We start from the raw sequence: 27,703 nt of genomic DNA on the forward strand, positions 1-27,703 counted from the left end.
TGGCCCACACATACCCATACACCAACATCCACTGTTTGGGAACCTATTAGCCACACCCTGTGCCTCTGTAGTTAGGCCATCACATTTGGGATGCTGCTATTCCTCAGGACAAAAGCATCATGCACCGACCCAGGATAATTAGCATTAACGTGTGAGATGTACTGGTCCGCAAGGCACACCATCTGTACATTCATAGAGTGGAAACTGTTGATTTCTGAACACCTGTTCATTCTGGCGGGAGGGGATAAATGCAATATGTGTTCCATCAATCTCCCCAATTATGTTGGGGATATGTCCCATTGCATAGAACTCAGCCTTCACTGTGGCCAAATCTTCAACCCGGGGGAAAACAATGTAGCTGCACATGTTTAAACAGGGCAGACAACACTCTTGTCAGCATGTTTGAGAACATTGGCTATGACATTCCTGCTGCCAAGCCCACTGTCTTGGAAAGAATCAGTTGCCAGGAAATGGAGCACTGATAGCACTTGCACAAGAAGGGGGATCCCAGTGGGGTGACGGAGAGCAGATATCAGGTCAGGCTCCAATTGGGCACACAGCTCTGTGATTGTGGCCCTGTCAAGTCTATAAGTGAGGGTAATGTGCCTGTCCTCCAGTGTTGCCAAGTCCACCAGGGGTCTGTACACGGGGGTATGTCTCCATCTCCTATTCATCCACAGCGGTAGGAATCTAAGGGACAAAAGAGTGAGGAGCCGGTCACAAACTGAACAATGGAGCTACAACAGAACTTTGCATCCTGTTAACCTTTGATGGGTCAATGTGATTTCTCCAGTATGTCCTAAAATCACCAGTGACACAGCAATTTTCCAGGGCCTGCTCCCCCTTAAATGGCGTCCGCCTTTCCTGTGTGGCGGGACAGGTGGAAGTGAGGTAATTCCGCTGACGTTGTGCGCCATTGCGGGAGGCGGTCGGGAACAGCTGTGCAACTCCTCATTGGTTATAATTGGGCCCTATGGGTTACAGTGACCAATGGTGATCTACGCCGGCTGTTAAGTTGTATTTCTTTTGTACTACCATTGTTTTTTTGTTTGCAACTTTGCATGTGACCTATGGCTACCTTTGACGATAACAGAGATACTCTCTTGGAAGAATTATTCCAGGCAGGTACCCGTAATGTACCGCCTAACGCACACAGTCCATCTCAGGAAGGCTTAAGAATGAAGTTTATCAAACTTGAGTGACTAAAGAAACAGGAGCTCTCACAGTGGTGGGATTATACTATGCTGCAAAGATATATGGATAACAAACAAATCCCTAGGGGGTTAAGGGTCATCTTGTTTCCCTCCTTTGACGATCTCAGTCCTGATTTACTTAAAGAATGGGAACAACTCCTTATAGCTTCATCATTTGGCATGATGGACATTCTTATTAGAGATGCCAAGGCCAAAAGAGACAAACTCTTACAGGACATTGTTCTGTTGGAGAAAGAGATCAATGACATCGATTCGCCTGAGACTAAAGTGAAAAACTTCAATATTCTTAAGGATGTCTTACAGAAACACCAACTATATATAAAAGACAAGAAACTTCGTAAACTTAGGAGAGATGACAATGACTATAAAAATGGTAGGGTCTTTACCTTTGCATGCAAATATGACAATTTCAAGTCGGACAAAGACAAGGAGCCCATACCAAAAGATCTTACCTTCTCTAACACTACAACTAGTGACACAGATCTCTCCAGTATTTCCAGCAGCGCAAGTGAAGCTACGAGAGACCTTTTACCACTACCCTCCTCTAGTATCTCCCATAGATCGCCTTTTTTATTAGAACTGGAGAGATACCGGAAGGGCCAAAAAATAATGCACCACATGTTCAACAACACGCAACTTGCAACAGTGACGGGAGGCTTCGTTTTTTTGACACACATCCCTAATGAGATCTCGATTGTTAATATCTCAGCAGTTATTTTGAATCATGAACAAATAAACATAAAAAATTAAAAAAGGTCTGGGCTTTGTACCTACTGCTTTACCTGACGTCACGCAACTACACATTAGTCTTTTCAAGTTTATACGTAAATGTAAACTTTTCAAATATTTCCAAGACAATAACACCCCTCTTCCAGTTGCTACTGCTCTGTGCACCACTTCCTGCTCCATGTCCATCAAAGATGTTAAGGACGTCCAAACTTTGCTGTCCATTGACCAAACTGAGGGCTCTCTCCCATCACTCTCAGAGATTTTTTCGGACCTGGAACTAGCCCCTAACGCTAGGGTTCCCAGTGGTTTGAAAACTACTTCGAAATTTACACCTGTTATACCTAGGGATTATGCAATTGACTCTTTCTACAACAAGGTCACCAATGACCTCTATTCCATGGAAGAACAATACCATTCGGGACATAAGACAATTTCTCTGCACAATATCAACAAAAAGGGAAAACAGGCACTACACTCTCTCAAAACACTGAAAGACATTGTCATCAAAGAAGCCGATAAAGGGGGGAACATTGTCATCATGAATAAAGTGGACTATATTTCTGAACTGGACCGTCAACTCTCAGACAGTACTGCTTATCAGAAACTTACCCATAATCCAATGAGGGAGGTCAATAGTTGTATACAACAGAAACTTCAGACATGGCTGGACCGTGATCTTATCTCAGATATGGAGTTCAGGTACCTTTACAACACCACACCTACATCACCTTGCATTTATATCTTGCCTAAGATACACAAACCAGGCACTTTCCCCCCGGGCAGACCCATTATTTCCGGCATAGGTTCCCCTACGGAGAAACTACATGAGTATATTGATATTTTTCTTCAGCCCTTCGTGCATAACTTACCCTCCTACATCAGGGACACTAAAGATCTTCTATGTAAGATCACCGATTTTGAATGGACAGAGGGGCATTTTCTAGTAACCTTGGATGTCACCTCTTTGTATACCAGCATCCCTAGAACTGAGGGACTGATAGCTATCCAACACTATCTTGATACCAGGGATGCCACATTACTTGATCATTCTAACATGTTGCTAGATTTTATTTGTACGGTTTTGGATAATAACATCTTCATCCACAATGGTTGTTGGTATCGTCAAATACAAGGAGTGGCCATGGGGGCCAAATTCTCTCCATCTTTTGCCAACTTGTATATGGGATACCTGGAAAAAACACATCTGTGGCAATTTTGTCCACCCTCACTAACGCAACATATTTTGTATTGGGGGAGATACATTGATGATATCCTTCTGTTCTGGTCTGGTGATGCACACTCCTTGATGCTTTTCATTCAACATCTTAATGCGAATACTTTCAACATCAGGTTCACGCACGAATCTAGTCTGTCCTCCATAAACTTCCTTGATCTCACACGCTATATTGATCATAATAAAATTTGCACCAAACTGTTCAGAAAATCCACAGCATGTAATGCTATTTTACATGCTATGAGCTCACTTCCCAAGTCTCAGATAAAAGCAATCCCTTTTGGGGAGAGTACAAGGATTCGTCGGAACTGTAGTGAAGACGGGGTGTTTTTGAAAGAATTGCACAATATGGAATTACGATTCACACATAGGGACTACCATCCCTATACCCTGCAAGAGGCCAGCAATAGGATTAAGAGAACTAAACGCTCTGACCTTCTCATTAGTCCTAAAAAAGATAAGACCCACAAACAACTGTCTATCATTATGACACACAGTGCATTAAGTACTCAGATCTTCAAAATCATGCATAAACATTGGTCTATATTGTTGAACGACAACACACTTAAGAATGGCTTGACAACCAGACCAAGCATCATCTATAAGAGAGGACAAACCTTACGCGACCATTTATGCCACAGTTTCATACCCCCGGCTAACAATGACACTTGGTTACCCAAACCTCCACCAGGCTCTTTCAAATGTGACCATTGCAATATCTGTGGCTACATTAAGGACAAGATGGTATGCTTCCACTACAATACACATAAGATCAAACATTTCATCAACTGTAATACAAATTTTGTTGTGTACTGCATTGTATGTACTTGTGGTCTCATTTATGTTGGGAGCACTATTAGGCCTCCGCCATCCGCTCATCCAACACAAATTCTCCTTTTGCTGTACACTACAATGAGACACATGGACAAAAAAAGATTCTGGGCATCACAGTACATGGGATTGACTCAGTAAGCAAACAACCGAGAGGGGGCAACAGGACTCTGTCCCTCAGACGCCTTGAGAGCAGGTGGATAATTAAACTGAGTGCCGTGGAAAATGGCCTGAACATTCATAAGGACTTACACATGTTCCTATGATTTTACATTTTACAGGCTTGGGCTCCATTTAATTCTATTTCTAGACTGTATAATGTAACCTACAAATGTATATACACATATATTGGTATACACACCAGTATGTGTCTTTCTGTATACGTTTGACCTGTGTCTTTTGAACTGTCTTACATAATGTTCCTACAGTAGTGAGTTACATGTAGGGGTCATACCTCATTGATATAAGCACTGTTATATTATGTAGGTAGATAACATATAGTTTTGAGACTTTGTTTTTATGCCTGTCTATTTTTTCCCCCTTCTTTATGACTTACCGTCCAGTCTCTTTTTTTCTCACCTCCGTCTACATATTTACCACACCCTGTTCCTTCAAGCTCGGTGCTCTTTTGGTCACAGCTCTATACTATCTATATCATGCGGCCTCTCCCTTAGTGGGTGACTTTTGTCTTTTATATTTTCCACGACTTGTCACAGTGCGACACATTTATTAACAAAAGATTTTTCTTCCCATTGTCCCCCCTTGACCCACTTTGTATTTCCACACAGCACTTACGCTATAGGCATAAAAGCCTCTTTTTTTACTTTCAAAGATGGCCCCCATTATTTCCCGGAGTTTCAGCTACAGGCTATTTTGCCTTCCGTTTAGTCCTTTTTCGATGTTCATCGTTAATATATACGATGCAAATGGCGGGGAGCTGTGTTCCTTCTGATCACAGCGCACACACGCCGACATTGGTTACCGACTCTCAGGGACCTCGAGAGTACAGGTGAGTGTTATGCTCGAGACAGCTTCGTTTGTGTCGTACTTCCATTTGTGTATTATTATTTTTGACACCGTATTTATTTTTAAACCACTTAACTACTTCGGCTGCCAATGCATATCGTTTGTGTTGGGACTTCTACATGCTGATATGCCGTTAATGCCCCTCGCAGTCTACATAGAGACATTCATTCGTTGTCTGTGCTTTATACAAGTGTCGCAGCCATTACTACTATATATATATATATTTTTTTTTTTAATATAGATCTTTTTAGTCTTCACTTATACACAGCTCTCTTGGACCTTTCGATTTTTAGTTATGATATATTCCCATGGGGTCCCTCTCTTTTGGACTGTCATTTCGTTTGGACTAGTGTGTTAATTTCTGATCTTACGCCTTATGCATTTTCATGTTGCTAAGTACAAAATTGGGTCTAACCTACGGTGCATTTCCAAATGTTTTGCTTATAGGTCAATGGGCTTATCAGGGCCCCTCACTGCTCATTATACGTAGATCCATTGAGTGCTGCCTCCAAGGCCTTAATGTCTTCCCAAACTCAAGAATCCTATGATTAGGAAACACTACCGTTTACTTCTGGAATTCATTCATCCTCTTGCTCATACTTGGATACGTCCCATTTTTTAAAATTTTGGTATGTTATACACTATACTCACCTCCCTCTTTAAGGGCTAGGAAATGTTCACATATTACCTAATTTAGTTAATCTCCACCACAGGTATAGCCTTCTGCTACATGTATGGCTATGTTTGGCCATTTGCACATATTTAGTTTATTTATAATTATGGGCGAGGGTATTCCTCGCTACCACGTGGGGATCTCCGCATGTCTTTCTCACCTTACACCGAGCTACCTGGTTTCTATCCTTTCTTCAATTCCGCTTTCGGAGTCTTACTCTGAGTCTTCCCTATAAAGATAAAATATTTTGCTCCAAGAATATTTCTGGTTATAGCTAGTTTCTTCACAAATTCTCACTACTTTTGGTTCCATTCTTGCACTATCTGTTGGCAAAACTTAGCAGAATATCTTTCTTTCACTCTGCATGAGAGTATCTCTAAATCTTCTTTGATAATTTTGCTCTATGTTTTTTTCTTGCGTGCTACCCTGTTTTTTCTATTGTGTTATCATACACAAAAAAAATTGTTTTCTATTTTTACAGCCTTGAAAAAGTCCTGTTGGACGAAACATGTGTTGGCTGCATTCTGCATAAATATGTTTTATGTTTTTACAGAAGGAATTAAAGTATATTGCCGTGTGAAAACTACCTTCTGGAACATCGGACTCTCATTTGTTGTGGACTACTTTCCGGAGTGCCCTGGTATCTTTGTATTGAAATTGACTTTTCAGCACGGCTCAAAAGAAGTTCCCCTTCCTTTGATCTGGTGCAATTTATACCCTTGGTGGTTGGGTATTTCTACCAGGTTGGCACCCATTCGAGGACTCACTGTATTCACTATTGGACATTTCTCCTTTGTGTTCAGATGTGCGAATACTAAGCACCAACCACCATTTTTTTGCAGTACTAGAACTTTGCATCCTGTTAACCTGTGATGGGTCAATGCAATTTGTCCAGTATGTCCTAAAATCAACAGTGGCGCAGCAATTTTCCAGGGCCTGCCCCCCCTTAAATGGCGTCCGCCTTTCCTGTGTGGAGGGACAGGTGGAAGTGAGGTGATTCCGCTGACGCTCTGCACAATTGCAGGATGCGGTCCGGAAACAGCTGTGCAACTCTTCATTAGTTATAATTGGGCCCTATGGGTTACAGTGACCAATGGTGATCTACGCCGGCGGTGACGGTATGCATCGCCGCTGACGTGACCGCCTTTTTCTATCTGATTCCTCACTTGCTACCTGACCTTCCACAGGAGAGGACCTACACTGCATGTGCTGCTGTGACCTGTGTCTGGAACCTACCAGGTCATGGTCGGTTCCAGACACAGGTCACAGCAGACACAGGTCACAGCAGCACATGCAGTGTAGGTCCCAGCCTTCACATCAGAGGAGTTGGAGAGACTGGTGGATGGGGTCCTACCTCAGTACGGACTGCTGTATGGGCCTCCAGACCAACAGATGAGTACATTGTGGGTACGATGCATGTGGCATGAATGCATGGAGTGCTGTGTGTGAAGGCCTCGTGTAAGAGGGAGGGTGGATGTCCTCTAGGTGGCGTACAGGTTCTGCGCTGTACCATGTGTATGTAAATGGTGATGGAAACGGATATTGTGGGCCATATGTTTAACAGGCAGAACTGTTGTCTAAATCTATTTTCCTATGTGTATTGCCTCTCCAGGTCAGTGCCCATCAAAAGAAGGGTATATGGCGTGCCATGGCCAAGGGGATGTGGACCCTGGGGGGTCTACGGTAGGCAGAGCACCCACTGTCGCAAACCGTGGGAGGACCTGAGACGCTAGGTACAGAAGATGGCGGAGGCCCAGCTGGGGATGGCCTCCCAATTAGGAAGGGGTGCCCGTCGAACCCTGACCCCCCTGATGGCCTGCATACTGGTGGTGGCCTATTCAGAGCTGGATGGGAGCTTGAGGGCATCACAGCAGCAACAAGGGGGTGAGTACAGTGCCCATTAATCACCATATTAATGGTAGGGTGGTAGGTGGGTGGGGGATGTGTGTCAGTGGGTGCCCCTAGGCCAGGCCTGGCATTGCAGCGTAGGTCCCCTGGTCGCTAGGGTTCAGAAAGGAAAGTTTTGCTACCTAGCTCGTAGGCATCCACTACTGGTCATGGTTGCATGGGTCCCAGGTGTGCTACATTTGGCAGTGTGTGCCCCTCCCCATGCCTTGGCAGACAACTATTTCTCTGGTAGTGCTATGGCATATTGCGTAGGCCTGTTCCCTGTGTGTGAGAGTGCTGTGTATGCCAACGGCGGTGTTGGTGCAGCCTTTGACCAAGTGTATCCTTTGTCTCTTCCCCCCGTTTTTATTTTGTCATCCTGTCCTTATGTGCATTAGCATCATCTGGCGGAGGAGCAGAGACACTGGCGACGGAGGGAGCTGCATCCCACAGGACACAGGAGGCAGAGTCCACCAACGCTGAGGGCACCAGTGGGATGGAGGGCGAGGGGAGCACCATGGCGGAGACTGGAGGGTACAGTTCTGACACAGATACCTCCTCAGATGGAAGCTCCCTGGTGGTGGCGGACACTTCTGTGACCACCCCAGCTACAGGTACATCTGCCATCCCCGTACCAGCACTGCCCTCCCAGCAGCCCCGCATCGAGTTGCCCGTGTCCGCTCACCCAGGAGGGTGGGCATCTCCTTCGCCCCAGGCACCTCAGGCCCTGCCCCAGTTAGCCGTGCCGCCCTGAGTGAGGAGGCTGTTGACCTCCTCAGATCCATCTCTATAGGGCAGTCAACCATTGTGAATGCCATCCAGGGGCTTGTAGCCCAGATGCAACAATCTAATGCATTCCTGGAGGGCATTCACACTGGATTGGTGGCGCAACAGAGATCGATTCAGGCTCTGGCCTCCTCTCTGATAGCAACCATTGTCCCTGTTTCTACCCTCCCCCCTCCAACTTCCACTTCCCAGTCCCAGTCTCCTCAACCCCAACCCATCCCAAGCACACAGGCAGACGAGCATGCACAAAAGACAACACCCAAGAGTGTCTCAGGCAAACACAAGCGCCACACTTCATCCTACAGGCACTCACACAAACACCATCCAGTTGCAGAGACACCAACTTCCACTATTTCCACTGTCTCCCCCTCCTCCTCCACCACCACCTCCCACACAGTTCTGTCCACACTTACACCTGCAAGCACTACATCATCATCCAAAACCAGCATCACCACACCAAACAGAACCCACACCTCACTGGCAGACACCTCCACAAAAGCCATGCACACGTCCCCTGTGTCCTCTTCCACTGTGTCTGTGCCCCCTCCTTAAGTACACAAACGCAAGCACTCAGACACCCAACAGCCATCCACCTCACAACAGCATACAGCCCAAAAGCAGCAGACAGACACCTCCAACAACCACACCCTCATCTTTCACTCCCATTCCTTCTCCCTTTTCCCACCCCAATGTCCCTAATAAACTGTTCCTACCCACCATTTACCTCTTCCCTACCACTCCCCACCCCGTCCTGCATGTATGGGCAGGGTAGGAAGAACCCAGCCAAGCACCTCAGCCACACAGTCCACAGGCCCAGTCATCACTACACCCACTCGTGGTTGAAAGGGATCCAGGCCACCTGTCCTGAAGGTGAAGGAGCCTTCACCAGGCAGGAAGACCAAGGAGCCTGCACCAGCAGTCAAGAAGGGAAAAGAGCCTGCCGCAGCAGCCAGGAAGACCAAGGAGCGTGCACCAGCAGGCAGGAAGAAAAAGCGCCTGGGCCAGAAACTGTGACGGAGCACCCACCACCATGGTTGTGCAGCTGTCTGAGTTTGCAGGGGATGGGCAGGAGCCTCCCCCCACCAGCAGCAGCACCACCACTGTGCAGCCATCCAAGCTTGCAGGGGATGGGCAGGAGCCTCCCCCCACCAGCGACACCACCACTGTGCAGCCATCAATGCCAGCGGATGGTATGTAATCCTGCCTCCATGGGTTGCTGTGCAGCCTTCCCCCACCAAAGCCAGTGGGTTTGACACCCACCTGAGAGACTGTGCCTTGCATTCCCCAGGATCAAGCACAGGGCATGTTGCCCCCTCCAGAACCAGTGGGTATGACACCCAGCTGAGAAACTCTGGCCTTGCACTCCCCAGGATCAAGCACAGGCCATGTTGCCCCCCCAAAAATAATCAGTGGGTATGACACCCACTTGAGAGACTGTGGCCCGTCACTCCCTAGTATCAAGCACAGGGCATGTTGCCCCCTCCAGAACCAGTGGCTAAGACACCCACCTGAGAGACTGTGGCCCATGACTCCCCAGGATCAAGCACAGGGCATGTTGCCCCTGCAAAACCAGTGGGTAAGACACCCACATGATGCCCATCACTCCCAAGGATCAAGCACAGAGCATGTTGCCCCCTCCAGAGCAAGTGGTCTCGTAACATCTCCTGGCTAAGGTGCTCCCCGCCCCCCATTCTCCTGAGGTGCCTGTCTATTTACCAACTTATGCTCCTGCAGTGTTCTCTCTGTGTTAAAGCGGGTGACATGTGTGGCCTTGGACTTTGGCCTGTGGCCATGTGGCCTATGAACATTGTGGACTGGGCTGTGTCTCTTTTTCTGTACATATGTATATATCTATTATCTTGCCTAACTTATTTTTCATACTGTGTTACATTCACTTTTTCGAAATTGTTTTGTCCTTGCATTATTCAGCCAAGTGATGGGGTAAACATTTTTTTTGTATTGCATCTGCTTGTGTGTATAGTGTGTGTGGGGGGTGTGTGTTGTGCATGTGTGTGTCACTCTCTCTTTCCTCCCCCCTCCCTTTTGTGCTAGGCTGCTGTACACACCGTTGTCGTCTTCGCCGGCGTTGGTATTCATGGTGGAGCAGAAAGTAGAAGATCATCTGGAAGACATGCAGATCAGGTTTCATGGCGGCGTGGTTGTTCCCTGTGTCTCCAATGGTGAGTCCTTTCCCTTCTGAGCTCTGTTTCCACCAGGCTTTTGATGTCATAGGTACCGCACCTGAAAAGGTGGTGGTTTGGCATGTCATACATTGACTTCCGCCTGGCTGTAGGCGGTGGCTACAGCTGTTGTTTCCGCCCTGGCGAATATACCACGGCTGCCATGGTCATAATTTGGTGGTAGTTACCGCTAATCTGTTGGCGGTGTTACTGCCACTTTATCACTGACCACCAGGGTCATAATGAGGGCCTATATGTTCATAGAAAATATTGTCTATCTCCTGTGTTTGATTGAGTACTTTACTGGTGTGAGTGGTGAAGTAAGGAGTTTTGTATCTCTTAATTGTTCTGTGTTAGAACCTGCAGTGCATCATGTAACAGGTTTATCTTCTTCACACTTGGATTTGGAGAATTGCTTTTGACTACATGACTCACTAGATTGAGGATTGAGGGTGTATTTTTTATGTTTACAATGTCTCCCAGTTGAATGCTCTACTACTACTCCACCTGAAACTAGACAATGTATCTGTCAAATTCAGGAAACCCCAAAAATCCACATATTCTCTCTTGCATTCTTCAAGATATTATTCATCAGCTGGTCCTTCAAGTCTTTGCTGGTCAGATATCTAAAACATGCCTATCATACAACAAAAGCACATTAGTCTAATTAATCTATACTGAGATCATCATCATTTTGGGATTTATTCAATGATGCACGCCCTTCATCTTAACTTTCTCCTAAATGCAGGGTCCCATATGATCCTGGACTCTCACCCACCAACCAGGTTTAAAATAGCACATTTCCGTTCTGCTAGGTCCAGTCTTACGGGTTGACTTAATATCTTGCTTTGGTTTTTGGAGGTCGACTTGAGGAAAAGATGTGAATTGTCTAGTGAGTTGAAGCTTGCTGCTGACATCTGAGATGAACTACAGGTAACAGGCTGAATCTCTTCAAGAGCAACTCTGTCTTCCATCCTTCCATGGTTGGTTTGTTGAGTAATATTACATTGGGTAATTACATCTCTTAATAATTACAGCACTTAGGGCTATATGTATCATGCATTTTTGTGGTTGCAAACAACCAGATTAGGCAATTTGCAACCACAAAAATGCATTTTGGCATGTATGAGTTTCACTTTGCAATGTGGTAACATGTTACCGAATCGCAATTTGGAATTGCGCATACATAGCGATTCGGTATTTGTAAGGGGCATGCCAAGGGTGTCCCTTCCTAATACTGAATAGCAAAGGAATGTAGGAATGCTTTGTGACTGAAATGTGGTTGCAAAACATTTTAATTTTAACTCCTAATTCAAGTAGGTGGTAACCCATTTGCAAACAGTAAGGGGTGTCCCCCTCCCCTTTGTGAATGGTAGCGAAAACATTTGTTAAGAGCAGGCAGTGGTTTTGCGGACTACTGCCTACCCTTAAAAGATGAAAAGAAAACGTTGTATTTTTCTTTTTTAAATGCATCCCGTTTTCCTTTAAGGCAAGCAGGTAGCATTTTAAAAAAAAAGATTGATTTCTTTAAAAGGAATCGCAGACATTGTGGTCTATGGAGTGCAGAAAGCCACGATCCCTGTGACTTTTGCTTTTCCTAATGGGTTGAAAATTACAACCTGCCTCATTAATATTAATGAGGTAGGTCGACTTGCGACCCACTAGGAAATGCTAAATGAAACTCATGGAGTTTCATACATTCAAAAAGCGATTACCTAATTGCGATTCGCTGAGAATCACAATTACGTTATTGCAATTTAGAATAATGATGCATATGGCCCCATGAGACGCTATACATATGGTATGAAGTGCTATACAAAAAGAAATTAATAGAATTATTGCTAATTATAGCTGAGGCTGGGAATTCCCCTTTGACAATACCATTTCTCTGCAAACTTTCCTCATTTTGGGCAAGATGTAGCATTATTGCAAATTGTGACTTGCAATTTGCGAGTCGGAGCGACTCGCAAATTGCAAGTCGCAATTTGCAATGCAGAACGGTGTCTCAGACACCGTCTGCGAGTCGGTATGGGGTCGCAAAGACCCACCTCATTAATATTAATGAGGTGGGTCGCAAATTGCGGCCCCATACCGACTATGGGCATTCGCAAACATGGAGGCCTGCTGTAGTCAGCAGACCTCCATGTTCATGACTGCTTTTAAATAAAGCAGTTTTTTTTTTTTTTTAAGTGTAGCCCGTTTTCCTTAAAGGAAAACGAGCTGCACTTGAAAAAAAATCCGAAACCTTTAGTTTCTGTATTTTTTCATGGCAGGTAGTGGTCCCTTGGACCACTACCTACCCTGAAAAAATAATTTGTGGTCCATTCACAAAGGGGAAGGGGTCCCATGGGGACCCCTTCCAATTTGCGAGTGGGTTACCATCCACTTCAAGTGGATGGTAACTGCAACACCATATGTGGTCGCAAATGGTATTGCATACCACTGCGAATCGCAAATAGGAAGGGAACACCCCTTCCTATTTGCGATTCGGAAATGCATTTTGCAAGTCGGTCCCGACTCGCAAAATGCATTTCTGCATAGGAAAATGCGATTTGCGACTCGCAAACAGCAGTTTTTGCCGTTTGCGACTCGCAAATCCTTTCCTACATCTGGCCCTTTGTTCCATACTCAGTGCTAGCAACACTGCTCCTCCACCATGCAGAATTCTGTGGGCTCCCATGCAAAGAATAGCGTGGGTGCCATCAACGGATTCAGGTGCTAGAATGCATGGGAATGAGGGTGTATCTTCCAAAGAGTACACAGTGTGAACAATGGCATAGTGTGACACCTACCACCCGCAGCTGTCAAAATACCTTAACCAGTCCTACCAATTTGATGGGAATATAATTTGCTATTTATTCCATGTATAGTTATTTCACTATACTATATCCTTACTTTTAATTGTAATTGCAGCACTGTTAAGTTTACTTGCACTCGAGCTAAAGTCATCCTTGAAAATGTATGTTTTTGTTGGGAGACCAGAGCAGAACATGCTACCAAAGACTGCACTACGAGTGAGGAGTGGGTGAATAGATGGCGAAGGAAGACATATGCAGTGGAGTGCAGGATTCTTGTGATCAGCTTCCAATTTGTGGAATTAGAAACTAGCATCATTTCTTGAAACAACAGCTATACTAAGATGGCCGTCAGGTTTACATACATTGATCTTTAACGTTCTAACTGGCTTCTGCACTGTTCTTCTGATTTTACTTGTGGGTGAGATTTTAGAGAACAGTTGCATCACAAAGGTACCTCTCTATTGGTGCCCTTGGGCACTTTGGAACAAATACATTTCAGAAAAAAACAGAACGTATATAAAAAAGGCTCTGTTGTAATCACGTGGCAGAATTTTCAGCAAGATGATCACTTAGTTTATATCCTAACTACCACAACACTTGGTGGCTCAATCTCACCAAGTGACATTTTCTGTTCACTCCAACAAACGGAAATACTATTTCCTCTTTTTGATGTCTCTCCATCGTATCATAAAGAAGAGAGCAGCCCACATACAGAAGTTCTGGCTAAGTCGCATGTATAAGTAGAAACTCAAAACAGCACTGACTGATTGGTCATTCATGCACTGAACCAGTCATTTCTCCCCATTTACACCACTCGGCACAGGCTGCACTAGCCAGCACATGCACTGAACTAGTTGTTTATGCTGCATTAAGTTAACAGAGATTTACATAGCGTTGGATTGGCCTTTCCCCTTTGCTGGGAGCTGGTACATTCAGGCCCGGTCTTCAGGTTTACATTACAGTACAGATTTTAGTTTTGCACTGGGTGTGTATCGCATTGGTGCGGGTGTTTGTATGTCTTTGTTTGTGTTTACTTGTAAGGAGTTTGCATTTATATGTGTTCATGCATTATGAAGAAGATCGATCTAATGGATTTATTGAGTTGGGAGACCTTGTAGGGAGTAGGGAGTGACTAGGGAATGGAAGGAGAAGCCTGACTTGCACACGACTTGTGAAGCCATTGTTTCTTATATATTGATTTATAAGATGTCTCTCTTAAAGGAAATGTTATCATGCCCTTTGAAGTAGCTGATGAAGCAAGCCAATTGTTTTGTGACACTAAGGTCTGCAGTTGTTAACTGTTTACCCCACGCTCACTTAGATTTAAAGTGTTTTTAGTTACAGTATAAAAAAATACAAAAATCTTGCTTTTCATAGATTTTCCTTTACCAATCTTTCTGCATTGAAGAACTAACACGAACCTCTCCCTGCCTATTTCAAGAAACAGAGGCCACAAACACAGACAGACCTTGCCAATACAAAGCTGATTGCTTCAGACTAAATGTCCCTTGTTGTAAAAGCTTAAACATTCCTGCAGACTGCAGACGCAAGGGCCGTCTCTCACAACAACGGGGCAGGGAGGCTGGATCAAAGGTTAATCATTCAGTACAGAGGCAGCTAGGGATGTACCTTATCGCTTTTTATCAGCAGCAAAGAGCAACATTCTCACAGATTTGGCAAGTTATCCTTGACAGAGAGAGAGGAATAATATTTTGGCTTTCCTACAAATAACATCCCTGACCTTTTAGAGAAGAAAAACAAACATTGATTCGAGTTTCAGGGTAAGCACATCATCAGTATATAACTTAATACAGTTGTATTGTATGTATTGTGTTTCTTTTTAACAAAGCTGTTTCAAAATGCCTGTCAATGGAATAGCACAAAGAGAACAGACAGGAGTGACAGTGGCTTTAGATAGCATCTCTTCCCTGGCTGTGGGATGGAGTTAATTTGGAAATGACTCTTGATAAACTGACAAAGCCAACATTTCATTCTTTTGTTGAATACTGGTGAAAGCCGAATGTGGAAAAGGAAGAAATGAGCTAATTTTGTTTTATTTTCTTACGTATGTTCTTACGAGCTTCTGGGCATACATTTGAAGTAAGAGCTACACACGTTCGAAGGGCATTGTTTTCTTCAATTGGTATGTATTCTAGAGGGAGTATAGTATTTTATCTAGTGTAGTAGGCACTGTCCGCTGTAGTCTTTTGTTGTAAAGCTCTTTTTTAGGGTCGAGCACGCAAAGTGCTCTGTCCTTGTTGTTATCTCTCTACAGCTTGTAACCACGCCCATCAGTTTGGTTGGTTTGTGGGCTTGCGCTTGATTTGATTAGTGAAAGGCATGCGTACGTCATATCTTTTCCGATGTTTAGCCCTCCTGGAGCGTTCTGGCCAACTGCTGAAAACATACGAAGCTCCATGTTTTCCGCATGGTTTCCGCACTACTTTTTCTCTTTGTTTTGTAGGTAGCGCAATCTCTTTGGGCAATAGCCATGCACTTTGTATGACATCGATCCTGTTGCATTGAAAATTTGCACTTTTGTCGGTTACATGGATAATTGCACTTTTGTCTGTAACATGGATAATTGCACTTTTGCTGATACGTTTCACTGCAAACTAACTTCTGTTTCCTTTTGTATGTTTGCTTCGCAGCCGTGGGCTCGGTTATGTGAAACTGTTTATATTTTTATTTTCAGTTTATGTGGCAAGAAAAGTCCGGTTAAGAGTTTACAACGCTAATAGCTCTAACTCGCGCAAACGCGTGGCCCATTGCATTGCAAATGCTTGTTTATTTTCCAACTGCATCTGGCTTCTATGGTAGAGGGTAAGCAGTCTTCCCAACAAAAAGTTTCTTATACAAAGATGTATTCTTTGTATATGTCAAAATTAAGTGCGGTCTTTTTAAGAGGGATTGTAGCAAAGCCTTCAAATACTAATCATCAAATATGTTTGTTTCTTGTGAATACAAGTGCTTTAACGTGTTCCCCCTCACACCTCTGCCCCCCCCAAAAGGCTTTTTTTGCAAAATCCCCTGCTTCTGGTTCTTCCTGTAGATGTAGTTAGGGTTGTGGAAAGGGCAATCCTTTGAAAAATGTTGCAATGAACACAGATGATGATGAAGCGGAAGGTACCACCACGCAGGGCCTTTATTTCCTGATTCAGATTAGATCGTATGAGAAAACAGGGTAGCTCTGTTGGCTTTTATGCACGATTATGGCACTAGTTTCTATAACCTCTTCGTACAGAATAGGACATATTTTAAAAACATTTTCGATGTAACTATGCATGAAGATTTTCATTTGATTACCTCTAGTAGCTCTCACTCCTTTAATGTATTTTGGTTGCACTGGGGTAGTGTCATTAGGATACAATAAGATGTGGTAGGTTGATAACCCTGGAATGAAGGGGTTAGTGTTCCCAAAGTGCAGTGCTGAATGGTGGGATGGTATCTCTAGTAAGGAAAGCAGAGTTGTTGCTGAGGATTCCCATTATGCAGTAAGGTATGGTGGATTGTTGTCTCTTTAATGTGGTAAGAGCAGTGTGGTGGATTAGGATTGTATCTCTAGAGTATAAAATGGTCAACTGATGTCACTTCAATTCAGTACTTCAGGACAAAGTCCCTTTAATATAGTATCAATCAATCAAATCAAACAGTGATGTCTAAAGCACGGCTAATCAACCATAGGGTCTCAAGGTGCTGTTTTCGGGCATGCTGCTCAATTGAAGAGCCAGGTCTTGAGGTCCTTCCTGAACAGCTTCAGTGATGCTGTCTGTCTGAGTTTGAGAGGTAGCATGTTCTATGTCCAGGCTGTGAGGTAAGAGAAGGATCTTCCACCTGCTGTGCTTTTCCGGATCTTGGAAACAGCTGTGAGGGCCAGCTGGGAAGAATGGAGTTGTCTGCTGGGTATGTAGAAGGCGAGTCAGTGGTTGAGGTATGCTGGTCCTATGTTGTGTAGTGCCTTGTAGGTGTGGACCAGGAGTTTGTCTGTTAATGCGCTTGTTGACTGGCAGCCAGTGTAGGTCTCTGAAGTGGGAGGAGATGTGGCTGTGTCCAGGATGAGTACGGCTGCTGCATTCTGGATTCTTTGTAGTCCAGATTGCTAGCGACGAGTGTGTGGGTGACTGTCTTCCTCATATTGGAGGGATCCAATTGAAAATCTTTAGAAGGAGTCAGAGTGTGTGGAAGCATGACGACGGCGGGTCATGGATAGAGACAAGTACACAATGATGCCCAGATTGCAAGCATGGTCCAGGGGAGCGGTGGGCCACCGGGACTCGTTCCAGGCAGAAGAGGTGGAGTTGCACAGTGGGGGGAAAGATAGGCTGACCAGCAGGTCAGAGGAGACTGACACAAAATTAAATGATGATAACACCTGTAGACATGGTGTGTTGCTGTATGATGTGATAGTGTCTGTAATAAGCAGAGTATTATATTAGATGACTGACTTTATAATTAAGAGCAATATGGTGGATTTTTGTACACATGATGCAGTGCGGTGTCTTTATTAGTGCCCTGTGGCCAGGGGGCCATAGAGTCGGGAGGAGACCCCCTCATGGCCATCATTGGTTGTCTGAAGGAAGTCACAGGCAGCTTTCTAGTTGTGGGGCTGGCCATGCCTCTGGGAGCTCGGATATGAGGGGCATGTCACTATCGGAGGAATGAGCGTGGAGTGAAAAGAAGAAGCCACATGGGAGCAGATGCGAATGACAGGAGAGCTGCATGACAGGAGCACTTCTGAGGGAGGAGAAACTTAGCTGTAAGGTGTCACAATGGGGCCGCTAATGGCCAGGAGCAGTGGGATGGCAGGAGGAGCTGCAATACCACCGGAGAGGCAATACAGTGAGCACCAGGAGCCATGAGAAGGAAGAGAGAACTTGAGACCCAGATTAGCGGACCCAACCCGAATTGAGGAGATGATGCTGAGGTCCAGAATGCTGCAGCTCTAATGTGGAGCCATGGCCCCATGCCCTGGTTACTGTTGACGTCATTGTATTTTAGGTTATCAAATAAAACAACCATTGGTTGAATCGTAAACCACCCCATGTACTGACCAATCATAAACATTTTGAAGTTTACTATAACAAGCTGGGTAGGACTCTTCTGGGGGGAATTCTTTGATATTCATTTGTTCATTCTTCTTGCTCTTACTCATCTAAATGGTGATTCGAATCATATTAGCAATGTGGGTTTAGCTGTCAATAGGCCCGATTCTCCGAGGACTTACTGATGATGTCCCCTTGCTGAAGTAGACTGCGTGTTGTTGTTCTATGGGTAATGTATTAAATTGCATTGCTTTATGTGTCTCTTTTGCTTTGCAGGTACCAGCTGCAACTTACAGTTTAATTGCTGCATAATAATAATAATAATAATAATAATAATAATAATAATAATAATAATAATAATAATAATAATAATAATAATAATAATGTATTTTTAATAACCCAAGCTAGTGTGATTTTTCTAAATTTGTGTTTCTAAATTATTTTACATGAAGTCCAACATGTTAATGCTAATTTGTGGTTAGTGAGGGAATTTATCTTCACATGCTCATGATTTGTGTTGACATTCTTTGATCGTTTGCATTGATGTATACTTTTCCTTTGGTGACAATTTTAGTGTTATTAATCAGTGTTATGATACTTGAGATTATTTGCTTGCTTGCTTTGATTAAACTCAGAAATATAAGATGATCTAATCAGCCATTATTGATTTTATATGCTTACCACTTATGTTTGAGAGTTATTTTCGTGACATTGGCATTGTTAATCTAGGGAAATAAATGTATAATTCTTATTAATAAACTGGTGTGGTTATTGTTTGAGGTCCAGATCTTTGAATACATTGATTACTGTTGATGATTTCCTTACTCCTTATTGACATCCTCTCAACGCATTGTTGTGTCGATCCATTGGCTTCTAGCGCAAAGATCCACTATTCAGTTTAGAGTAATAGCTAGGATTTCATGGCATTGCATCAGAAGTCAGTCTCCTATTTGGTTTCACAATGTGCACTGGTAGAAATACCACTTTTTAAGAAATCACTAAGCCCTATTTGCGAGTTAGGTGGAATTCCATGTGGAGATTCCCAGTGGCTGAAATTACCATTATTGGCTTGTACTGCTGCATGGAATTCTGACTATTACAAGTGATTCCCCTCAGAGTACAGAATAGCTGTGCAGATACAAAATAACCATGCACATTTCCAAAGGGCTTAACTCTTTCATTAACCACCTGCTCTAAGGAGGTGTTGAAGGGTAGCAGTAGTTTCTCTTCATGGTGGGAAGGGGTGTTAAGAGGGTACGGTATGGAAAGGTAAAAATGGATTTGGTGAGGAGAATGCTCTCCTCTTACCAAATTTAAAGCTTTGAGTGACCAGCGAACAAGTGTTGGGTGCTATTGCAGCCAGAATCTCATGCAATTTTACAAGCCAGAATTTCTGGCTGGTAAAATCGTGTCTGGTGTTCCTTCAATGGGAAAACTGAGTGCAGGAACACAAAGCCATTCTTGATCAGGTGCACCAGTATCCCACATGGGCATACCTCTCTGTATGACTTGCAATTAGGCCCTATGCAGAATGAATTGTTAGTTAAATATTTCTACTTCTGTGTCCGATACAAGGCACTTTAAAATTAAAGTTATCCAACTTTAAAACTCATATAACTGGTTTAGGGTTATTTTTTCTTTTTGTATGTAGAAAACATATTTATTTGTCTGTGAAAAAATAAATTTTCCTGATCTCCTGGCAATGTCGTGGTGAATCCCTCTCCTTCCCATTATGGAAAGGGGTCACTTGTGTAGCTTTCCAACCATGTCTAGAACAAAAAAACATGGTATTTCAGTATCTGAATGAAAACAAACGTACATGTTTGTTGGCAATCACAAACATATCTGGCAAATCTCACCTTGCAATTTGGACCCAATCTAACTAAATGCACAATATTAAATGATGATAACACCTGTAGAATTTAATCTCTTTATTGTGAGGAAAAAAAACGTTCACTTCCTCCACACTACCTTGTCACTGCAGAGGACATGAACGTCTCATCCTCCAAAGGCAGAAAATCTCCCTGGTGGTCGCCCCAGAGGGATTCCTTCTTAACATCTTAAGTTCTGGCTGCTGGGTAGGAGTTTTTCTAATAACCTGAGGCTTTTTGTTTTTGATGAATGATGACCAGCGCTGAGTGTGCTGATGTCATCACTGTAGAAATTGACAATAAAAATATATTTTAGTCCCCTTTTACTTTCACTGTGTTTGGTGCTCTGGGAGCAGCTCAGTCCCAAGCACCAATCACACCAGGAGGGTGTCACTACAACTGGAAGAATCTCCCCTTTCTAATGATACTTATTGCTTGTATATTCCTACTGGGGATCACCACAGAAAGGTGATCCCTAGGCAGGCATTCACTAATTTGACAATAGGGAGTTTTCAAGAAGGAGGGGAAGGGCAGCCAAACATTGACAATTTCTTCTTTTTATTGTGCATATTCCCATTTCGTCATGCCGCACCTCTGAGGGGAGGTTGGGGATTTACTCCTAATCTGTCCTACCCTGGAGTGGAGGGGTAAGAAACTCAATAGGTACCAGGGAAAGGTTAAAAGAAATGAATGGGCTTGGCTGTCCTTACCTTTGGTCGTACCTCCAAAGCTAAAAGCCCCAACAGACTTTTAGCCTACTTGGCAAGCAGATTGGGAAATGTGTACTAATCTGTCCTTCCCAGAAGAGCAGAGACCCAGAGGATACCTTGGATACATTTAAAACAAAAACGGGGTAGGGAAATCTCCAACATTCTTTAAGCCTCCCAGGGGTCAGGCTTGGGAATTTACCTCATTCTTCCCCCTGCTGAGGGCAGAAAGCATATTACAACACTAGAACACTAGGGGGGCAAATTTATGAAAAGTGGGGCATCATGTAATGATACGCACTTTTCTTGCACCCTCTTAATGCCACCATGTGTGAGCCGTATTTATGATACTGTGCACCATGGCGCACGTTAGGGAACTAGCATTATACATTTTGATGCTAGTTTGGCGCTTTGAAGGATTAGCGCCAAAAATATTGACGCTAATCCTGCAAAGTGACAGGAGGCCCATTGAAAACAACCCAGATAGCCTTCTCAACAAAGAGATAGACCTAGGCACATTTCATTATATGTATACCATGGTGCCGAGAGGGACAGTGTGCCCAATGTGTAATTCGGGCCCAGGGTGTTTTGGGGAGGGGTTTGGTCACCTCTGACATAGGGCCAAACCCTCCACCTTTGGAGCCTGTCTTTCTGACTCCTAGGGTCCAGCACTCAAATACTGCAGTCATCCCCATGGCAAGTAGGAGGAAAGTTTGATTCTTTTGGGTGTATATTTGACAGTAGAGATGGGATAAAGCCCCAATTATGCTTTCCCAGAGTGGCAGAAAATCTATATCGTTCCCAGTGTTGGGACCGGATGCCTAGATTGATGCCACCTTATACTGTTCTATTTTTTACACCAATCTCAAATGTCTAGTGGGCTTGTGGGGTTTCTGTTGCCTTGGGCAGTGAGGAAGGCAGTGAATCTACCAACCTTCCCCTTTAGGGAGCTAAATAACTGTCATGTGAAGGCTGCAATCTAGTGCCATAATCGAAAAGGCCCACACACCATTCTTCTCTTTTTGACTTTTTTCCTGATGACTTGGTGGACTTTCTGGAACCCTTGCGGTGGAGGGACCGAGCTCCAGGGGGGCCTCTCTACAGTGCTCTGGCCTAAGAGCTCCTGCTTAAGTACAGAGAGGGGCCCCTTCATTTACTCTGCAGAGTGGCCCTCTCAAGTTTTGTTATGTCACTGCTCCATCCACATACCTAGGATGAGCAGATATGGGGTAAACTCCCAAACCTGCTGATCCAAGGGTGGCAGATCGAGTTTAATACTTACATATCACTCTCCAATGGTAGTAAAGATTAGACACAGCTGTGGCACCATATCTCACAAAATATTGCTGTAAGTCACACAGTTGGCTAAACATATGCAGTCTCAAAAGTACATGCATTGAGGTTACTCTGACACAACTACATTCTCGTTCATCTACAGATGACCACCCTGAATAAGTGAATTTTAATATGCCACATCCACATACAAAAAGAATAGCATCAAAGCCACATAAGCGCCGAAAATGCATAGAACCACAACAAACAAACTGAAGTCCAGCAAAGGACAGCTGTTAATTCTAGCAAAGGGAAACAAATAGTAATGCCCTTAGTGCACACCGTGCTCCACACAGATACATAACAGGTTAAAAGTGGTTTCTATACATTTTAATCCACCACTACATAATACATGAACATGCTCCAACGATGTGAGCTACTGTCCATAATGTCTCACTTTTCAAGAATATAAGACGCAATAATCAGGTCCCACAACCCAACCGGGTTACAGATTCGGAAAGTATTTCGGGACTATACAAATGGTGGGAAAGCACAACACAAATTGACCTAATTTAACTAAATACAGCATCACGCACATTTTGCAATGAAGGCAGCTTTGGTATTTTCGAAATGTAGTGAGCTTATTTTTTATATGATTATATTATATTTATATATGACTTTCCACTGGCAAACACAAGGCCTGCTGATATGTCTATCCCAAGATATTGCAAAAATCGCATTGAAACGAGTTTTGAAAGCTGTCTCTGTTTGCTGAAAGTATCCTGTAGCGTTTTTTATGGTAGCTAGCCAAGCAGAAAAGATTTGGCGTTGCAAGCATGACATGTCAATAAATCCGACACACTAATTGTTTGGGGTTTATGGCTGCGGGCCACAGAGGTCAGTCACTCTTATGTTTATGTAACTTACTCCCATCTCTGTCTTTTTTTTTTTTACAAAGAAGTGGCAAATTCTAACTGCAAATGTCTGTTCAGCAGGATCACGCGAGGTTAAGCACAACCCTGGAAAGGCTTGCACATACCCAGTAGGCGATTTTGTGAGAACAGGAATTCCTTGAAAGGACCCAAATCGTAAATTTAAAACTGTGGACAGACACCGAAATACAAGAAAGTTTATTGCAAAATCACTGGTCAACCATGCAACCCATGGCCTGAGAACAAAAGCAAATGTTCCTTTGGCTTCTTGTACTTGCTAAATTCTTGTAGCAAAACATTAATGGATACAAAATAGGTAGAGACTACATTCGCAATAGCTTCAAAATAAACATGATCTAACATATATGTCACCGTGCATTTGTGTCTCATGTCGAAAAGAAGATATTTTTAAACTAAAATGTGCATGTATCCTTACACCTATGATTTATTTCTGAACTTTATTCCGAATTTTTTTAGTACATGATCTAGTTTTGTTATTGATTGACATGTGAGGTGACTGTGTGAAATTTCAAGCATTGATTATATACCAATTAGAACACGGACGATAACGTGTTAAAATTATTTTTTCCTTATGCTTAAAAATGCACAGCAAAAAGTGCTAATTTCGTTATCTAAACATTAATGGTGATATCCAGTAATGTAAAAAAAGCAAAAGTTTCCTCGACATGTTTCATTCAACCTGTAGATGTCTCACTGGGTTATCACACTGATCTGTCTTGTGTTGCCCTCCACTGGAAACAGATTTTGCGCCCTATCTACAACGCAACAATAAGGACATTTTTCAATAGTCCCTATTTACAAGCCCTAGCACCACCTTGCGCAGTCCTGATATATATATTTGTTTATGCTAAGGTGGCGTTAAGGAGGCCTTTTTCCCGCTCCGTATTTACCAAGTGACGCAATGTTGGCATGCGCCAGGCATAATGTATGCAAGGGGGGCGTTACGATGCAGGAAGGCCCAAAAAATGGCGCAGTGAAATTTACAACAATTCACTGTGCCATTTTTCCATCATTTTTAAGGCCTGCAACATTTTGGACGCTAGTGCAGGAAAGCGCCACAATAACATCCAACTTTTTGATGCTATTGTCCTAATGACCGCCATGGTGCACTGTTTTATAAATACGGCTCAACCATGGTGTTCTTAGATGGGGCAGGGGTGATGCAAGAAAGGTGGCGCATTGGGACCGATGCAACACTTTCTTGTATAAATATGCCCCATTTTGCTCTGGGTTAGTGTCACAAAAGTGACGCTAACCAACACAAAATGTTTTTTCCTAATTTACTTTCCAGCCCAAAAGTTTTTTTGAGCTGGAAAGTACCCTAAAAGTAATACACTGCTTTGTATTGCTTAGCACCAGCCTTTTGATACAAAACCATATCTACAAAGAATAGTAGACAGGGTTTTGCTCCAAAAGTTAACACCATTTGAAAGCAGGCATTGAAAGGACAATTGTTTTCATTTCTCCTTTCTTTTCCAACTTTGCATGCGTGCTGCACTTTGCAGCACACATACAAAGTAGGAAACGTTTTAAAGTATGTCTAAGAATAGACTCGCACACACACCCTTGTGCTATGGCTCAAAGGTGTGCACGTGGCACAAAGCAGCTGAAATCAGCCCAGGTGCTACAGAAAGGGGAGGAGAGTGGCATATGATTGTAGATATGGTGCACTCCCACTCCCTCCCTGACACACAGTATGTCTAAGCATAGACTCATGCACACACCCTTGCACTATGGCGCAAAGGTGTGCATGTGGCACACAGCAGCTAGAGAGAGGGGAGGAGAGTGCCATATCTATGGTGCTCTCCTTCTCCCTCCTAGTCACACAGCGCAACATTTTTCATTGTGCTGCTGTCCTGGGTGACAGTTTTCTAAATCTGTCCCCTATGTCTTATTATCAACCAGTCCTCACTCAGTCTGCACAATCCTTTTTATTGCCAGTTATTTGCTGATGGTAAATCTGAGCACAAGCAACCAGCAAAAATACAAGCAAAATGGTTGCACATATACTTGCAACTCTTATGTCACCGTTTTTGTAAACTACCTGCAATAAATTGTCAGGAAGCATGCCTCAAAAATGTTTTTTTTGCCTGAATGAGCACATAACTAAAGGCCAGATGTTTCAAGCAATTTTGCATTCGCAAACGGTGCGAATCGCAAAATTCGGCCGTTTGCGAATGCAAAAATGCCTTTCAAGATGTATGAAAAGCATTCGCTGTGCAATTTTAAGGAATCGCTAAAATAGCCATTCCTTAAAATTGTAACCCCATTTAGAGAAGCGCAAATAGGGAATTCCTATTTGCGATTTCAAAAGCACATTTATCAAGCATTACCTAAATTGGGAATTGGGAGTTTAGGAAATGCAATTACCACCAAATCCAATTTGGTAGTAAGCATGTGCAATTTTTAAAAATGCATTATAAATGCGTTTTTAAAAATAACATGAAGAGCACACATGCCCCTAGGGCATGTGTGTGCTTCACATGCCTGCAAATATTTTTTTGGGGTGCATCAGAGGGGGACTTAGGCGCCCAGCACCCTGGGGTTTGCAATACCTAATTTGCGAATCAGATCAGAGTTAATGACTCGCTGCAATCTCAGATACAGTGGAGCCTCCTGTCAGTAGTCATTTTAGAGCTGTATCGTTCAGAAATAGTGGCTCTGCCCATGTGGTACCTCCCAGTGTACTGTGTACCTCTGTAGCAGTGCTGTTTCTGTGTGGTGCCCTTTGATGTGTTTGTTCTGTCTGTATTCAGGAATGTAGCATGAATGCTTGAGCTGCTATTTGTGCAGGACGCTTGTATTTCTGCACTTCTGAGACTATCTTTTTTGTGCTGCAAAAAAGTGCCACAAGAAAGTCAAGTGCAAGAACCCCCCAAGTAGCCACTGTGTGCTATTAAGAGATAATGGATGTTAATTCTTCCTCAACTCAATGGACATCATTTTATCCACCTTTGAAGGATGTAAGCGGACACGCAACCATTCTAACTGGTGACCATGGGGGTCAAATTCTAATCCCCGGAATTAATGCACTAGCTTACTGAGCCACCAGTTAAAACATAGACGTTACTATCCCACATATTTTGAGAAGGGGATAATGTCCAACCGTTGAAAACTGACTGAAATAATAGATTACTTTACTGTTATTTCCATACATAGCCTTCAAAATTGCCTATTAAAAAAATAAAGCAATAAGGGGGGTGGGGCTGGCCGCGGACCAGGATGGTCATTTTCAATGTGTGTCTGGACCTTGGCTGTGCTTATTTACGGAGGCTATTTGGCACTCCCATGGCAGTATCATCCAGTGTGCACATCTTTATCTTGCAGCTTGCAAACTGACCTGTGCATCAGTGCAGGCTGAATCAGAGTCAATGTTGCCAGTCCCTAAGCAGCTGATACCGTAATGTAAGTTGGAGCAGTCAGAGAAGTATCAAGATCACTCTCAGCTGAAGAGTGCTCAGGAGACTGCTGATTCTACTGGGGTTATGGTTAAATGTGACAGTGGCCTAGGTCTGAGGTGCTCCACGTGGGATTGCTGGGAGGAGAAGAAATGAGAAGTGGAACAGTTTCCCTGAGGTTTATGGCCTTGCCCCATACTCTCTGGGACTATAGAGATCACATTGTGGAGTGTGAAATTCTGTGTTTTTATCATCATCTTTCCTGTCACTTCACTGTGGTATGATTGGAGGGAAAGAGGGAAAGGAAGCTTGCTTACAACAAAGAATATCTGGGTTAAAAAGGGAGGAAGAATTTATGTTAGGAGTCCCATGAATACTTTTAAATGGTTATCACTGACTGTGCTTAGCTTAATTAAGTCCACCAAAACCCTGCACTATGAGCTGATAGATAAAGCTAGGTTGATTAAAGCTGTTGTGAGGGCATTGCTGAGAAAATAGAAGATGTGACTTGCTCTCTGTGGAACAGACTGAAGAGGAGACAGGAAGAAAATTGACAACATGGAAATGCATTATGCAGAGACAAGACTGTGAGAAGTCTTGGTAAAATTGGAGAAAGTGGAGGGTCTCAATAATCTACTGGGTGGCATCATTTCAGGAGTGTTAGGAATCTGGGCTGAGAGTTTGGCAAAAAACTCTTCCCAGAGAAATGCAGATGATACTAAATTTGTTGAACCTGTCACCTACTGAGATTCATGAAATGATCTGGATGGCAAATATGCATTTCCCCAAACCAAGAAAATCAGATGTGTAGAGGGGAAGCTGGGTTAGTAGTAGTGGAATCTAGCAATTGAGAGATAGATGTTTGTGTGAGATAATCCTGAAGAAAAGCACTCTGCTAGTGGAAAAGCATTTTGCTTTTATTCAAGGACTTGCATCCTACTACACTCACCAGGAAGAGTGTCCTAATATATATATATATATATATATATATATATATATATCAGGAGTGTTTACAGCATCAAGTGGCTTCACTGTCTGCCTAGGTATGGACCATTGGAAAAAGTGATTTATCTTTTCTCAGGTTGATTCTGCAAAGACGTTT

Source organism: Pleurodeles waltl, chromosome 1_1 (assembly GCF_031143425.1).
Source record: "Pleurodeles waltl isolate 20211129_DDA chromosome 1_1, aPleWal1.hap1.20221129, whole genome shotgun sequence".
NCBI lineage: Eukaryota > Metazoa > Chordata > Amphibia > Caudata > Salamandridae > Pleurodeles > Pleurodeles waltl.